Here is a 13,784-nt window from a genome sequence, read left to right on the forward strand (position 1 = left end):
ACTAGCATGACGTTTTGCATACTACCAAATGTGTACAGAAACAGCAGAAAAAAATGTAACTGAAACCTATTTGTACTTCATTACATAAGCAAATCATCTATAGTTTCAGAAATTCTGGCACTTATTTATTACAGCTAACCTGCATAAAGATTGCTTCAACAAAAGTCAAAGTGTTTAAAAATATATAAATAAGACTGACATGATTAGCATGAATGTTTAAAATACCCATATAACAAGTTTAGTAAATGTATCTTTGGCTTGGAAAAAAAATCCCTTTTGGTTACTCTATTTTGTTACTTGGCTATTTTTTATACTTCTGTTTAAATGCTATCAACGTGAATGCCTCTGAAGTTGGAATAAAACATTTGCATTTATTCTTTTTAAAATAACAGTAAACAATTCAAGCTGAAAAGCTCTTGCAAAATACTAAGCTATTACCAATATAAATAACACTAGCTGTGCTCAATCAAATGTAACATCAATGTAAGACGGTAAATGGCAATTACTTTCGTATAAGGAGTATCAGGGAAAGCAAATTGTTAGAATGGAACAAAACTTGCAAAACAATGTGAGACATGGAAATTTACTTAGAATGTGGGTAAGCGTAAATTTTCTTTCTTTTGCATAGGGCTGAAATATCCAACCTGTAGATTTTTCTCTTCCCCTGACCTGACTGCTTCAGTGTCTTGCCCTTAAATGTGTCTGAAGGTATTTCTTATCCATCAGGATGCCTGAAAGCAGTTGTTGTGGAGATGCTTAGGAAGCAGATGATGGCAATCTGTTCTCTGGAAAATATGTACTTGTGCAATTTGTCCAACATGCCACTCATATCAAACATAAACTTAGCAAAGACTGATCTGATCTACATTCTGCACTCCTCCTCACACGTTGCTGCTGGATCTCTTCCCTGCAGCCTCTAGGGGAGAGCAATTGTGTTGCTCAAAACCAGACACAGAGTATTGTGTGGAAAAGGGAAACGTGTTTGTGCCTATGCCCAAGTTTTGATTGCAAATCAAATGTCCGTACATTTAGGTGTATATGTAAGAGCATGCCTATATATAAAACTCTAGCTTCTAACTCTTCTACATACAGACATACACATTTCAGCATCCTTCTGAGACAAATGACCTGATTTCTGATGTGATGCTCCTATTCAAAAAGTGAGAACTTCTAAAGGAAAGAAGGGAATATTTATTTGAAAGTAACCATGAACAGTAAAGCAGAACTACTAATGCCAAGTATCTGCAATTTTTACATTAAAGTACTTTGATTCCCTCTCTTGTTTGCTTTCTCCAAACCTACCTGTGGCTTTTTTCTTTGTTTGTTTATCAGGAGCTTTATCTAGAATTCCTAAAAACTGAAGGTAACCTATTGGTCTGTGTAAATACGATTAAAAGGAATTTTCCATACAAACATATGAAAGCAATAGGAAGAAAAGGGAGTAAGCGCAACTCTTTATATTCTTCACAGTGAAAACAAGACTAAACCACAAGGCTTTGATAATTTGTTATCTGGTAAGGGCGTACATCATTTTGAAAAGCTCTTGTGAGGTTTTCCATAAAAAACTGCTTACATCAGATAAGAATTTATTTTCAGAGCTTTGCTTCTGCTTTGCCTTTCACATAATTCAATGACCATGGAGAAAACATCATTATCGACTTTTGTTTACTTTGCTAATTAAAAAGGTAACATCTGGAAAAGTTCTGTTTTGACTCCTTGTTTCTGTGCTGGAAAATCTGAGGCTTAGCCAGCTAAACTGAGCTAACTATACTGAGCTTTACCAAAGCTCTTCTATTTCTCCGTCTGCTCTTACTTACAACACTTTTATATGAAACATAGTGAACTTCATTAAAAAGTTTTCTTAAGATGGAAATTAACTGAAGGACTTTCAAGTAGCAAAAGATAAAAATGTGATTTAAATTCATCTAGTTCAGAGGACAGGCACAGATAAAAGTGCAGTAAACAGGACACTAATAGCCTTGGTGCAGGAAGCAGAATGTCCTGGTCTGCTGCCCTGGCAGCTTTTCTCCTAGGTCTTTGCAATGGGTTACTGCAGTTCAAATACTGTTTGTTAGAACAGTTCAGGTGAGGAGAGTTACTGGAAACAGTCAAGGGCTAAGATTTCAAAGAATTAGGGCCTCTGCTCAGAAAAATCTTAAGACTCGTGTATAAGCATATTCCATTAATAAAAATGAGCAGTTACACTTTTACTCCTAGTTTAGCAAAGCATTTACTTGCTTTTCTAGACTGAGGAATGTGTTTAAACACTGCACTAGGGAAAAACATAATCCTGTGATAGCGCTTTTCTTGCTTTCCTGAGCAGCATAAGGATACAATTCCACAGACTTACTGAGAATTTCAACTTAGAAAATCTGTTCTGTAGGGACCTGAAGCACTGTTCCACTTTGCTCTCTGCTCCTAACAGGTTGTTTTGAGGTAGGGAATGTCTTGCTTACTTCTGTGTACTGTTAAGTGCTTCATGGCCTGATGTGCACTGAGTATTTGGTAGGCAGTCCTGATCTCGGCTTCCATGATTTCAGGGTGGTTTAATTGCTATCCAGTGTGAAAGTTCACGTCTTTATGTTATATAATGTTTGTCTCTATATTTGTCCTTCCCTTCACAAGTATTCTTCCTCTGATTTCTTCTTCATTTTTTTCCCCTTCAAGAAGCTTTTCTAATGACAGTGAATATTTAACTTTTTTTTTTTTTTTTTTTCTTTTTTTCCCAACTTCTGGTAATATAAATGCATCAAAATACTTTTACTTCCAGTACTCTTTTATTACTAAAATCCTCTTCTCTTTTTCTTGTTTCTAATGTCTGGATTTTTCATTCCATTGTCTTTTCTCTGTCCCCCATTTTATCATCCAATCTTTATTTTCCTACTTCACTTTTCACTTTTTGGCTTTCTTTTTTTCCCTTTAATTGTTCCCACTGCTGATTTTGTCTTCTTTCTCTGAAGTAGTTCTGTTCTCTTTCCCTTTTTCTGATTCATTGAAGCCTGAAAAAGATTTGTTTTTCTTTTTTTCTTCCTAGGCTCAGTAATCCTTCTTCCCTCTCAGAACTATGGAGGAGCAAGGTGGAGCCTTGTACTTCTGAGAAAGGATATAAAGCTGCTTGCGTTTGCCCACCATAAGCAACAAGGACCTGCTCACAGACAAAAACAACAAAAAAAAAGCAAACTGAAGAATCTCAGAAGAGCTCCCTCGAGAGCTGAAAACTGACTTTCCCTGACGTGGAAAAAAAAAAGGAGTAGTTTACACCATTTCAACAGATCCTGATAGCTCCAAGGTAAGCCTTGTTTATTGATAATGTGAGTGGTTTAGTGTGTCTACAGCTGTGAAATTCAAAGCTGTTTACTAAGAGAAAGTGAAGTTTTAAAAGTAACATGCCTGCCTAGAAAGTGTACTGTGACATGCAGGGAGCTTGACTTCAGTCTGATACATTTTCATGCTTTCCCTGCAAATCGAAGTGCATGGTCATTAACGCAGTAAATCACAGTAATGCGTTATGATCTGATCTGGCATTTATAAGGAAATAGAGTGTCTAGCCCTGGCTGCCTCTCCTACAGGTCATTTGTCCTAGTGGTAAAGAGAGTGGTTGTTCCCAAGAGAAGGGAAAGCCGCCCATTATGTCAGCTCACACCCTGGAAAAGGCTACCGATTTCAGTGCATCTGTTTGTGATGTGCCCTCTAAACGGGGTCAGTGTTATAGCGGGTAGGAGAGAGCAGTTTCAGTCATGAGTGAGCTCTCAGATAAATGGCATAACTAACTCTGTCAGGGATGAATACAAAACGTACACAAGATGGCTTGTTTTGTATTTGCTTTTTTAAAAAAGAAAACAAACATAAATAATGATTTATTTTTTTTTTTTCGAACATTGGCTTATATGCCACACAGATGAAAAGCAATATTCCTATGCTGCCTTTATCAGTATTCTGACAAGGACTGCTTTCAAGTTAAAGACTGATAAAGAATGCCAACTTTTGACATTACTAGAACAGCCCTATCAGCTTTCATTTTCTTTTGTTTTCCTGTTGCCAAGGAAAGGCTGTTAGAGAGAAATTATGATCTCAAACTGGTTAATTGAGTGATGTGCACTTCTTTCCATAAATTGCCCTGGCTGGATTTTAAAGCAGTATACAATCTCATTGCCAAGCAAGCTACAGAATGTAGTAGAATTTGCAGATATCAAATGTCGTCAGTCTTTAGGCCAGTAATTCTCAAACCATGGTGAGCTATCCACAGTGTCACATTACAGAGTTAAATGCACAAACTCATTTCTCTTGTTTGCCTGTACTTTTGCATGCACAGTTTTCTAAGCATGCTAGAGACCGCTAGAGTGTGCTCAACTATAAGCCTGGTAGGAAGCACACACAGTGGAACACAGGGAGTATTCAGGGTTGCTGGAAGTTTATTCTTTCCAGTAAATTAGGGAGCTTGTGCTCTTGTCATTGTAGATCAAAGTTAATTGACCTCATACCATTAGCATCAGCAGAGTTAAGGTATAGAGTTTACACAAAAAGCTGGAGAATTTAAAACTGTAAAGTTTCACTAGCTTGTCTGTGCATATAAATCTTGGCTTTCAGCTCTGGGTGAGTAGTGTCTGTGCAGACTCAGAAGAGTTTATGCAAAAGGCAAGTTGTACACAGGCTCCAGTATACTCTGTTTCAAACCAGTGTTTGCTTTTCTTCCTCTTTCTTCCATTTTTCTGTTTTTCTTCTTTCTACTAATTTTCCAGTAGGATGAATGATGACCCACAACATTTTCTATAAAACATAATTGACAGCTAATAATACTTCGTACCTCTTTAGCCTGGCATAGCTGATGTTTTCAAAGCCTTTACAAACATTAGCTGAATCAAGTGTCACCCAATCAAGTAGGCTGGTATTATTCATGTATTTTGACAGTTGAACTAGAAAACAGAATCAGTTTCCTTACGACCACAAGATGTTTGTGTGAAAGCTAAGAAGAGAACATGTATCTTCTGACATCTATTCCTATGCTCAACCATAGAAAGATTTTTTTTTTCCAAATACGAATATGATTATCATTGTGATTGAAGGATTGTGATTAACATTCTTTTGGGAATAGCTAATATGACTTCTTTATTTCTATACCAGAAGCTTTCAAGTATAATATATCATCCTGAGTACGTTATAATGGGACTGACACAAACAGAGTACGCTAAAAAATTCTTCTCTGAAGCTCAGCTGGGTGTTAGCACAAATGTATAAGGAAATATGTGAGCTGAAAGAGAGAAACAAAGAATGGTAGAGAAAGGTGAGGAGATGCTGACAGAATGAGCAGAAAATAGAGAATGATAGGAAAAAATAGGAAGAAAGAGGAGACATTGGATTTATGCATACTCAGGATTAAGCTGTACATTGTTACTATTCAAAATACAATAACCAGACAAAATTTAGTAAAATAAATGTATAGTACCTAGGATTACAAAAGTATGGAGTAAAAATACAAAACATTTCCTGTCATGGTACACACAGACTCTGCTCTCATTTCTGTCTGTTTTAAAATCATAATGGTAAGGGAATGGAAATATTGGGAATATTTCACTATTGTGATATGATAGTGCCATGTATTGGTGTTTAGCAAATCACATCAAATCCTGCATCTGTGTGTTATTGGTGAAGAGAAAAATATTTGGAGAGAAAGTCTTAATTTACCAGTGAATTCCAGCATTTCCGTAGGAGGACGGAGCTCCAGAAAAAAATACCATGCAGAGAGTTATTCTAAACAGCATTGCTTTTTATTTATTTATTTATTTATTTTTAATCATAGCATATACTTGCAGTTTCCTCTTCCAAGGCTTTGGTATTAGAGAATAACTGTTGGTGTTTAGTCACTTTCTGCACCAGTGATTCCATCTGCTGGGATTCAATTGATTTTTCACATCTCAGCATAAGAAGGCCCGGGCTTTGCCCTCTTGCCTGTGAGTGTGTGGTGGCACCTGCAGTAAGGGATGTCAAAGCAAGTGCTTTTAGGACAAGAGGAACAAGGATGGAAAATACCACAAAGAGCTTCCAGGTTTTGCAAAACTGCAGGCATTTTCTTATTTTGGAAGCTCAAAATCTGGATTTCACATGTTAAGAGGCTTTGTCAGGGATCTCTCCTTCTTACTAATGCTTAAAAGAAAAATACATTATTGTTCCTTAGATTGAAAAAAAGCTTCCTCCCTTTCACACTTGGATTATATCCTAAAGACTTTAAGCATTAAATTAATTAATATTATTTTCTTATCCTATTAAACTATATTCCTGCGAAGACCAGAAGTTTAGTTTTAGCAAAGGGGTTGATGTTATGTTGACTGAGATTTATCTTTCTTAATACATTGTGCCATCAGGCAGTATTGGTGTCAACTGCATTTAATTGCTGTCAGAAAACTTAAAAATTTTTAATGGACTGAGAAGAATAATAATTGGTTCTTCCTGGGTGCTCTTGCTCTCTTTTGCACTTCTCGGATCTTATGGTATCCTAATATATATATGTTTGTATATGTGTTTTTAACCAAAAAACAATGAACCAGCAAAAGATGATAATTTATGTGTAGATTCACTGAGCAGCAAGATCTAAAGAGGCTGGACATAAAAACAAAAGTAGGCCAACAAATTTGAACATGGGGGAGGCATGTAGTAATTTGGAATCTAAGAAGTTTTATCACCAAGCAGTATGACACTGGTAGGGATGAATGCAAATCTCCTAGGAAGGAGAGACATCATAAAGTGTGTGCTGAAAGGAAGAATGTACTCCATAGGGAATAGGTTAGAAGGGAGAACTATGCTATGTAGACAGAGAACTGAAGAGAGAGCAGCCAAATGCTGTGCTAAACTTGACTCTGCTGTTTGCTTGTATAAAGAGTTCTTTAGCTTTGCAAACAGAAATTGAACAGGGAGGCAAAGTTCTGCTCTATTTTTTCTGAGGAGACATACACAGTAAGCAGAGAGATGTGTGATGGCATTGCAAAGCAGCTGAACAGGCAAACCCACCCCATGAGTACTGAGAAGTGCTCCAAGAGTTGCTGTAATACCAGCACTTCCCTGTGCTTTCTCCCTACTCCAAAATTCCGGCCCACAGATAGTACTTAACCCCTCAGTGGGCTTGTTAAATTTGCTAGTAGAATATCAATAAAAATGTTTACCCATAGCTCACCATTCATAGATTTCTCTGCATGACTTTCATTTGTTCTCTTCCCCTCCATGCCAGTGAAACAATAATCTGCTTGAAGCTAAGCTAATTTTGTTTGACCAGGATGCATATTCGCATTTGCAACTGGGAGGAGCCTAAATAGTTGGGCTGCTAGCAACAGATCTAGAGTAAATTAGACTTTGTGTGGTACTCGACTCTCAGCCACAGACAAGAAGAACAGTGTTCAGGAAAAAGGGGCAAGACAAGACTTGTGTCTGTAGGACTCCTATCTCTCTTACTGTCTCATTTCACAAATTCAGGAGAAAGTTATAGAATGACAAAAAGTAAAAGCATAAAACAGATAGTAAAATGGTCTCAGAGTTAACCACGGTGAGTTTACTGCCACATTATTTATTTCAGTCTGTGTTGTTCAGAAAATTAGTGGTCATTTGACTTTAATCTGTCTAGCTTTTAGTTGTCTATGAAGGAAGAATATTAATAGCATTGTTTCAACTGGTAGAGGCTTTGTGAAAATACATGCAATCACACTGTAGAGCACTTCCGACCTGGAGACATAAAAATCAGCAATTTTACTCCCAGTGCAGGAATGTGGAGCATGTGAATATAAGGTTTGGAATGATCCATTCGATTAATGGTATTTAATATGTAAATGTTTGCTAAATTCAGCAGTGATTTTATAGGGAAAAGAGAGATGATCACAACATTTAGGATTGTAGCAAAATGCCATTTCATGGAGAAAACTGAAGGTTGTCTAACCAGCCTTATGAGTCCTGTTTCCTTTTGCAAATCTTCCTGTGGATTTGTGACTGAACGACTTAGCAATTCTTATTAGTATTGCATATATACATTTAATTACATACTATGCACACAGAAAGAGATGGGAAGTTTTATTATATATGTATAAATGTGTACATATTTTTATGACATATTTTAAATACTTTGTTTTATGTGCATATGTGAAGTGCTCAGTGTGGAGTGTCAGCGTGCAACAGCACTGTTCCACCCACCCAGAAGCAGACAGCAGGGTTCACTCAAGCTGTAGCCAGGCTTTGCTCAAAGTTTTCCTGGGCTCAGTGCAGAATTATTTGAGCGATGCCTGGGGGTGCCAGATGGTGCACTTCTGGTGCCGGGTGCTATGGATGCCCAAAGGGGCCTTTCAAGCATGAGTCCATATATGTGGCCAGAGGTAACTGCTATTGCAATTACTCTAAGAAGCCAGTAAAAGCATTCATTTAAAATTTCAGTCTGTGTCTTATGCTATTGTTATTCAAGTTAGTATATTGCAGTTCTAGCTGAGGGAAAACACTGAAGTTATTAGTTTGTAGGATTTGATAAAAACTGAACAAAATGATTTTTATTTTTTTTTCACTAATAATACAAAACATCATTTCTTACAACTGATACAACAATATGTTTGTGTTTGCTTGTGCTGTGTGTGTACCTCATGCTGACTGCATGGCCCTAAATTCTATTGAAGACATGGCACTTCACCAGCTCACTGGCTTGTTTCTGTGATATGAAGGCAGCTTCGGCTTTGCTTCTTCTCTCTGCAGTATAGCGTAGCATTTGCAGCTCATCTAGAGGGAATAGTGGGTTGGAGGAAGCTGAAGCTGTAAATGTGCACTGTTAACTCTTATTATTTGGACATTGCTTCTCATAATGTTAAAGCACAGAGTTAGGGTTTTGTTCTTTAGCTTTTTTACACCAATAATGAGCTTTTGACACGAGTGTGCAAATATAGTTAATCTAGTACATCTGCAGTTCAGCCTGTTCTTAGCTCCAGCTTCTCTGAGGTTTATATAAAATTTGTCTGTTTCTTCCCTTTTATTTTCTGACTTAAGTCAGAAAAAAGAAACAGTCAAATTTTCTTCCTTTAAATACTGTAAATCAAACAGTCAACACATCCAAAAAATATCAGTTCTTTGAATCTTTCAGGAAGACTCCCTGCTGTGCCCTCTGAATTTTTAAGCCTTTCAGCATCGCGTATGACAGCAATTTTTCTTGCAATGGATGCATGCAACACAGTCTGTCAGCTTCTCCCAACTCCGATGCTCAGAGAGAACACGAGCGTTGCTGTGTCAGTGGATGTTTGATAGCTGCAAGCGTCCAGGTCTTACTCAATGAATCCTTTATGCACGCTTCTTGCAAAAGAAGAATAAGCACACGTTCCAGTGTTCCCCTGGTTAAATTTTGCCATGCTCAACTTTGCAGGCTGGAGCCACCGAAGCGGTGCTGTGCTGTGTGCCGCTGTTGCTCCGTGTGCTCCCTCTACCGATCCAGGCGTGTAAAACCTTCTTCCTGAGAGCTGGAATTTCCCAGATGGCTCGCAAAGCGTTTAATGAAGTGTGTAGTACAACCATTTCATTACAACATATTGTGTGCCTTTGCCTTTAATAACTGCATTCCTCATCTGAGAAGTCTCTATAGCTTCCAGAAATGAATTACAGTAGTATTATTTTTCTCAAAATATATTTTTCCATGACAAGAATAGCGCTTTCCTAAACTATTGTATTTATTAGCAACCTGTTACCCTCTGACACTACTGTCATTTTCATCAGCCTTGATAAAGTGAGTATCATTTAAAATCTCCTTAAAAATTATTAAACCATCTTTATTTTATTGGTTTCTTTTCTTTCGTTTTCTTCTTTTATATATATGTGTGTATATATATATATATATATAAACTGTGCATGAAACAAGATACTAAGAAACTGTGAAAGATTAGTGTTTTGATTCTGATTTGGTGGCAGACAGAAAAATCAAAGTAATCACCTGAGGGTGAAATAATTTCCTGTGTCTGGACAGTAGTTTCACTGTCCTGATGAAAATCAGTCTCATTTTGAAGATGTTCTCCATCTTCAAGCTCAAGTATGAAGATCAGCACTATCCCCAGGTGGCTGCTGCAGCAGAGCTACCCCTTTTTTTTCCTGGCAGTTTAAAGGCAACGATTTTGTGGAAATAGAGGCTCATACATGGCTTCTTGCTTTTTACCTCTTCTTTGCTTCTGCATGTGCCTACTCTCTTCGTCATGGATGTTCAATCTATTTCCTCTAGTATGTGTCACTATGAAAAGCATCCCTTGTGAAATTCAAAGGAGTTTCAAATGAAGTAAATTCATTTCTCATGTTTTTTTTTTCACAAATCCGTTGAAGAAAATATGGTTTGTAAAAACTGTTACGCTGTTTCCCATTTCAGAATTCTGTCCATGGAGCGTCACTGAACTGTTTTTCATGTTCAGTTTGTGACAGATATTTGAGAGGGGAACCTCTTTTCTAAGTAGAGCTGCAGCTCAGCTTCCCCTGTTTGTAGTGTGAAAGTCATCCTATTCATTAAAGCCAAACTCTGCCTTCTTTGGACAAGCACTAATTTCCCATGAACTTGATCAAATGCTGAGACTGGCAGCAGCAGCCTCCAGTTGAGTGCCAGTGTCAGCACTTCAGTAAGTGACTGTTTGGACACACAGTACTGTGTACAAATAACAACCAGTTCTGGAAACAGTTGGGCATTTCTCACATCACTAAGTGTAGAAGCGGGTCCTGAATTTTCAGCAACCCAGACAATTAAAGGAGCTACACTGTGGGAAACAGAAAGCTGCTCACACACAGTTCTGCTCCATGTGCACAGTAACTCTGTTAGGTTCAAGGAATATTAAATCTAATCTCTGTGTGTGTGAGATTAATCTCTGCATGCACAGTGAATCTTACTGACCCGGAAACACAAAGCGATTTGTGATTATTTTATTAACAACCAGCAATTCTACACTGAAACCAATCTATAATGTAAACAGCCTACAATTAACCTGGCAACAGCCTTTTCCATTGCCATTATATATTAATATCTCCATGCTTTCTGCTAAATTCTGATTTATTTCATTACTGTAGTTGGGGGAGGGGGGGTGGGGGGGAATGTTTTAAAACTTCCTATCATAAAGAACCAACTAATTAGGACAAGAAAAAGAAAGGCTCCTTATCTTCCTAATCTGGGAACCATCAATTAGCAAATGCCCAACTCTAAGAAACTTATGTAGATTGGCTTCTCTGTTCTGACTGGAGTCTGGGGACAATGGAGATCTAAAACCAGGTAGGATTCCAGGTCTCCAGAAGAATGTGAAGCTGCTGAGTGGATTGCTCACAGCAGCTAGAGATGAGTGTCTCGAAAGGAATATTCAGAAACTGCAGCAACATTGCCTTCTCCTCTCATAGAAGCAATAAAGCTGAATACAACTTCAGTAAACTTTTAAGAAGGGTGACAGTGTAGATGAGATCTGAATACCTTAAGCTTTTCTAATGCTTGGCTGCTTCATTAAAATAAATAAATAAAAGGAAAGGAAAGGAAAAAAATTGTTTATGTCTAGCAAATACAATTAGCCCAGCAAACAAGAAAACTGCCCTGCAGAAACCCATCTGAAGTTTGTGCGACTCATTTCTGAGGTGCTGCAGGGCAACCCTGATTTAAAGGAAGGAAGAACCATAAGGGATTCAAGCATCACAGTAGTTATTTAAAGCTGCTCAACCCACTCACACACCAGTGGGGTCTTACCTTTGTTTTCCTTGCCTCTGCATTACATTGGCCAATAGTTACTTTGTCCACACTGCTGTTTGATCAGAGCATGATATCTTTTACTTTGTTCTTAGTATCACGAGTGCTTTGATAAAAGTGTTTACCACTCCCCAGCAAATGTTAAGGTAACTCGCACTGAACCTGCTCTCGTATGTAAGCCAAGTCCAGAGCAGTGCTACTGGGAGCTGGATTTGTTGAGAATGTAAAGTCAGAACTTCCACAGATTTGAATCAGTTTCTGTGTAAATGTAATCTTGCTTCCTCCAAAACTCAGAAGTCAACAAGAACTAATGCAACACAAGTGTTGATCTTAAGAGTTTCATCAGTCAAGTGATGCTCCAAAGCAAAGGAGCAGCTCAAATACAATTTTAGCACCTCTGCCTTTCAGAACTCAGTTGGTTGTAGTGTCTACATCAAGGAGCTGGCAGAATGAAGCTAAGTGGTGTGAAAAGAAACCACTCCTTCTGAAGAAGCTTCTAAATACCAGTTGTCTAAATCTATTGATAAGCATGGATGCATTATTAATGAGGCCTGCAGCCTGCCTAGTGCAGCTCAGATGGTTCAAGCATTTAGTAGGAAGTATTTCTGTGAAGTGCTGCATGGAATAATGACAGTGTCTGTCTTAAATCGAACAAATGACTGTAGCAAGCACTGGGGAGGCTCAGAGCAAGCAGATGTTTTCCAAGTGAAAGGCAGTGGGGTACCACCTGCTGTAGGCAGGCAGGAACAGTCCACTAAATATTGACTTGTTAATAATTCAAGACAGCAGGAACCCCTAGTTCTTCAAGCATGGTGCTGCCCCTTCATCATGTGGCTTTTCATCACCCTAATGAGGTACTTGAAGAATCAGACACTGAAATGTCTTGCAGACATTCCCCAAAGACTAGGACTCAAGCTGCTGTAATTCTGAATAAGTAGTACACAAAATCAAGATCATTTTAAAATAGCAGGATCAGTGCGTTAGCTGAATGCTGCTGTGTGTGGCACATTGCTGCGGAGTGACTGTCTGTGGTCTGTACCATTACTGGGGTGAAATGCATGTCTTTGATAACATTTCTCTTGCCAAAAGTAGTTGACATTGCAATCTATTATAGACATGCTGATAGCTTTTCTCTTTTTCTTTTTCTTCTTTTTTCTTTTCTTTTCTTTTTTTTTTTTTTTTTTTTTTTTTCAAAAAATCTCTCTGAAAATCTGCAGGAGATTACTTGTAACTGGAACCTCACTAATAAAAATCTTAGTTTGGGGACTACTGTGTATCTGGGACATCCCTTCCTCTCCAGTCTCCACCTTCATCATGCACATTTACTGCCAAGAAAAGCAGTTTGCCTTGCTTGGGCACTGCAGGTTTATGATGAAATGCAAGAGCTGCTGTATTAGCAGCATCTATCCTGGTGATTCTTGCTGTTTCTTCTCCTTCAATATGTGACTATATGGCAACTTTCCCACACATTCCAATCTTTTTTTTTTTTTTTTTTTTTTTTCTTTATTTTTCTTCCTCAAACACGTAATTTCTCACCTGTTTTGAAATGGTTAAATAATGTTCGATTTAGGTGCTTTTTTCTTTTTTTTCTTCTCTCCATGATTTTCCCAGCAGTCTGTTGAGATATAAATCACACCTGGACCATTTGCAAAATTCCTAGCACATTTTGCTGCCCCTAATCAAGCTGATGAAGGCATCACTTTGTGAACAGTTTTAATAAATCCAAGAGTAGATTAATAGAATTCTTGTAAAACAAGTGATTTTCCGAAGTGAACATCACAGTCATTATACACCCACAAGTCACGCAACTCTTTTGGTTGTGACGTTTAAGTCATGGAGAGAGGGAGAGTTCATTAGTGCTGCTATGAAGAGGGTGCTACATCAATGCCACAATGTGTGAAAGCATTTGTGACTTGCCAGCACTGAACACCACACTTTACTTATGGAGCTGTGTGTGTGACTGCCTGCTGCACTGTTGCTTCTGCTTATGACCTTCCAAGTTGTTGTTTTTTTTTTCACTTTAACAACCTCAAGCATGCAGTTCATGAGAGATCTTCCACATCCCCCGGCATGCATGGTCTGA

The 13,784-nt window shown here is 38.0% G+C and overlaps 1 protein-coding gene across 2 annotated transcripts in view; it reads left to right on the plus strand.

Moving 5' to 3' along the window:
* The first annotated feature begins 3,075 nt into the window (after positions 1–3,075).
* The window catches only part of TTC29 (tetratricopeptide repeat domain 29), a 179,814-nt gene continuing 169,105 nt past the window's right edge, over positions 3,076–13,784 (plus strand). For both annotated transcript variants that reach the window (XM_072335725.1, XM_072335727.1), the window contains exon 1: positions 3,076–3,289. The gene's annotated coding sequence lies outside the window, so the exon portion shown is untranslated. The remainder of the gene's footprint in view (positions 3,290–13,784) is intronic.

Source organism: Excalfactoria chinensis, chromosome 4 (assembly GCF_039878825.1).
Source record: "Excalfactoria chinensis isolate bCotChi1 chromosome 4, bCotChi1.hap2, whole genome shotgun sequence".
NCBI lineage: Eukaryota > Metazoa > Chordata > Aves > Galliformes > Phasianidae > Excalfactoria > Excalfactoria chinensis.